This window comes from Quercus suber, unplaced genomic scaffold (assembly GCF_002906115.3).
Source record: "Quercus suber isolate HL8 unplaced genomic scaffold, Cork oak 2.0 scaffold_302, whole genome shotgun sequence".
Taxonomy (NCBI): domain Eukaryota; kingdom Viridiplantae; phylum Streptophyta; class Magnoliopsida; order Fagales; family Fagaceae; genus Quercus; species Quercus suber.
The window spans coordinates 641,558-646,267 of NW_027069758.1; positions in this window are offsets into that span (position 1 = coordinate 641,558).

Sequence of the window (4,710 nt, forward strand, 5' to 3'; positions counted from 1 at the left end):
TTTTTTTTTTTTTTTTTTTTTTGAGGGGAGCGCTTTAAGCCTTCAAACTTTAAATTTATGATTTTTAAATATTGTATCATTGAATTTATGTTTTTATGTTTTAAGATTTAATTTTTTTATTTGTTATATTATTATGTTTGAATTATTTTTGTATTTCTTAATACTTTTATTGTTGTACAATATATGCTTTGAGAATGTTTTGTAATGTTAATTTTTTTTTAAAAGCTTTATGAGTTTTAATTTATTAATGTATTCAAGATAATTTTTTAATAAATTATATATATATATATATATATATATATATAAAATATAAAATTGAATGTGATGAGATGGGTATCAAAAGTATCAGCTAGAAAGTGTAGTTTCTCTACTGCTCGAGAGTTCAGTGTGTACCTCTGAACTCTCTTGCACTATAGAATTCTTTGGTCCCTTCATCTGAAGGTGGTGTTAGGTCCCTAGGAATACCAAGTGTATTGCTAGGCTTGTGGGTTTTTCTTCAGGGGGTTTGGGAAACAGATTTCAAGGTAGCGTTTTGGACTCTTAGGCAATCTCAATAGAGTTTGGTCCCAATTTACATGCGCCTCCATTTGTGGTTTCGAAGAAGAAATCAATTACGATGCCAAGATTCTTTTCTACAAGAAAGATGAACAACAAAGAAGGACAAGCTTCTCTGTCAAGGGAAGAGGAGCCACTGACTCAGCAGAACCAAACTAAGAAGCTTTTTGAGCCGGTGCATGAGCCAACTGGTGAGCCAATCGAAGCTGAACGTTACAGGCAAGGAGGGGACACGCATTCAATGAGTAACGGTTGGAGTAATACGAATCTCACTAATCATGCTAGCCCAAAATTTTCGCTGCCATTATCTCCCACAATTAATGGGATTTTAAGCTGTCCTAAGGGCATTGATACGGAGTTAAATGTGGGGAATGATGACAACTCACCAATTATTACTCCTATTAACTCTAATTCCCAGCAATCCCAATGGCAAGTGTTTAATATGGTCAATATTCCAGGCAAGGAAAAAAGCACAACAACAACAATGAAGGGTAATGAGCCAGATCAGTCCAATCAGCCTCCACACCGTGCCATTTGGAAACCACCTCCATGGTCGATCCTGAAGGTGAACTTTGATGATGCGATTTTCCGAGAACAAAATTCTGTGGATGTTGTTTTGGATATGGGAGGTGGATTAGTGTTGTTTTGGAGATCGACTATTGATGTAATTGTGGAGGGTTCGGGCATAAATTATATCGATACAATGTTTCAAGAAGAAGACAAGGCAGGGATTGGAGTGATCATCCGAGAATGCTAAGGAAAAGGCTTGGCACACATGGTTGGAATCATCCCTCTCCCCCCAACTGTCATAGAGCTTGAAACTTTGGCTATATCAAAGGCTTTACAGTTTGATGCTAATCTGAGTTTGGAAGATGTCATCCCAGATGGAGTTTTAGAGATTTCAATGAACGCTTTGAATGCAAATTCGCAGTCTTTGGAATCCTTTGGTTTACTTAGTCGTGATGTTAAATGTTTTGAAAGTTTATTTCATTGTATTAGGTTTTCACATGTTCGTAGAGAAGGATTATTGTATTCTCACATTAAGAGAAACGACAATGGGGTTGCTCATAGTCTGGCTAAAAATGCATTATGCATACCAGATTTTCAAGTATGGATGGAAGATGTTTCATCTCATATTGGTTCGATTTTACAATTGGATGTAGTTGAATTTTATTAATAAAATCCATCAGTTTCTTTCTCAAAAAAAAAAAAAAAAGTATCCGCTAGAATAGGGTGGGAAAAAAACCCACCCTAAAGCAAGAGTGGGGCAGTGGCAGGGGTGGAGAGTGGAAAACCCACCTTATACCGATCTTATTGCCATTCCTATTTTCCTGTCTTGTAAATTGAAGTTATGTAGTTTGATTTGCATGGCGACACCTAAAATTTGGTTTACCTTGTTTTTTGTTTTTTTTTTTCTTCTGTTTTGCATTAATAATAAGTAAGATAATGCCATTTTATACTTTTTGATAACAAAGATAAGTACAAAATTAAAATTTATACTAAGTTTAAAAAAAAAACAACACACACCCCACAAGAGAGAGAGGATGAGGTTTTAATAAAATGGAAAAATTAAGTAGGTCAAAAAATATTTATCACCATTTTCTCCCTCTCAAAAAAAAAAATAATAATATAGTCCACCTTTTCTTCTTTGATATTAATAAAAAAAATGATAATTCTTATATGTCTAAAATTATTTTAATTTTTTTTCTAAAATTATATTTTATTTAATGTATAAAGTAGGTCAAAAAATATTTATCACCATTTTCTCCCTCTCAAAAAAAAAAATAATAATATAGTCCACCTTTTCTTCTTTGATATTAATAAAAAAAATGATAATTCTTATATGTCTAAAATTATTTTAATTTTTTTTCTAAAATTATATTTTATTTAATGTATTTTTCTATTACCATAAAAATACAAAAAATTATTAAAAAATTACATAGATGTTTATCACTATTTTCTTATTTAAAACTCACATTCTTGATGAGAGCCCATTTAAAGTAATGATTTAATTTTTCTATAAATCAAAATATCTATATAGTATCACGTCATTTAAAATCATATTGTTTTATTTGGAGAAATTATAATTTATCCTTAGTGGTTTGGTCTTATCACATTTTAGTCTAAACTTTCAATTGTTCTATTTGATCCTTCTGTTTGGATGAAAATGGAATCATTATAATTTCATCCAAAACTCTTTAAAAAGAAATGAAATCAAATATGAAAAAATAATGGATAGAGTAGTAAGTAAATTTTTCCTTTTGGGTTATTTTCTTATGAGAGTTACAAATACATTTTGAGCTCTATTAGAGTTCTTGAGCCAAGTCATAAACTTTTACATATGACATTTTTTGATCATATTTTCTCCCCTTTTTTTTCCCCTCTCTTTTGGAAGGTGAGAGATATAAAAGGGGGAGCAAAAATACATATTTACCTCATTTTTAACAGGTGTACAAGCATAGCGAACTTCAAGTGGGTAAAGTGGCACTTTTCAAACCACAGGTAAGTAATGTGAATTTGGACCTAATCACAAGTGAATTTACTGTTATTACATCTAAAAGAATTGAGTATGAGATGTGCTCTCAACTGTCACTCTCTGGTGGCTTATGTTTGTGATTTGAGGTGATAAATAAAAGTTCTGCGTGTTGTAATGAATAATCTTCTATGATTATGTTGAAGATTTTATTTATTTATTTTTAGAATCGTTATAATAATTATTTTTTTTTAGAAACAAGGATATTTAGATTTCTTTGAGTATTTGACTATTTCTTTAGACATGTGAAGTCCTGTTGTCTCACACACATCAAGTTATTACAAAGAGAAATTCTTTGGGAGTGACCCTAGATGCTAGTAAGAGATTTCAAACCTAAAATCTAATATATATTATAAAACCTTAGAAACAATTAAGTCAACCTCTTGAAGTTAGGAACTACTAAAGACTATTAATATACGGTAAACTACACTACTATTATAAAAAGGCGTTGGGACTTGAGGGTTTACTTTGCATGACAAATTGACGCTGCGCTCACATCTTTTCATTCCTTTAGAATCTAATTTTTGTCTTGATTTGTTATTAAAATAGCATGGAGCTTGAAGCGAACATCCTTGAGCAGCTACACATTTGGTAAAGAAAAGGCTACTTTAACAGGATGCTACCCAAAGAAAATGCTACTTTAAGGCTCCATTTGGTTGGAGGGGTGGAAAAGTGGGAGGATCGAAAATTGTGTGAGGATGGAAAAGTAGGAAGATGGAAAAGATTTTATTTTCTCTCATTTTTGTTGGGTTGGAAGTAAAAAAATAGAGAGATAAAAAAAAAAGAGTTTAAATAAATTTACTCATATACCATTGTTAAAGAATGCTGCCAAATTAAAAAAAGTGACAAATAACCACACAAAAAAGAGCAATCACCCAAAATTTTTTATAAAAATAAAAAACATGTTAGAAAAAAAATCACATCCAGTAAAAATAAAAATAAACTATCATGCCCAAGCCCTAAAAAATCAAAAGAAAAACAAAATTAGAAAAAAAAGAGGCAATGTTATTATGTTAATGCCTAAGAAAAAAAGAAAAAGAAAGTGACAACTGGCAACTGGGTCTGGTTGGCTGATCCATTTCCTTATTTGCAAAGGGAGTCACGATGATATGGTAGCAGTAAGTACACCTACTTTGCTTCTTGCCTACGCCGTGTGCTATTTATGGAAAATAGTGCCAAGTGTTGCATATAAGAGTATTCTCATCAGGTGTGCCAAATGCCAAATATTTGGCATTTGGCACAACAAACCCCAAAATATGAGCCTTATTAGACGTTCCAAATGCCAAAAATTTTGGCACATAACTACAGTACCGTCTCAAATATGAGACGGTACGGACATCCATGCCAAATTTTTTTTATTATTTGTTTATTCACTTAGACTTTCTCTCTCATATATTTAGTCGGACTCTCTCTCTCCCTTTTCTCTCATCTGCATTCGTTCTTTTCTCTCTACATCTTCGTTCTTCTCTCTTGCCGATCTTGCTGAAGCTGCCAATCTCGCCACTGATCTCGGCAAAGCCGCCGATCTCGCCAGAGCCATAGTCGTCCTCCACAACTCCCTCTTCACTTTCATTCTCTTCCTCTATCATCCTCAAGCCGCCTAAAGCCACCTCAAGCTGCTG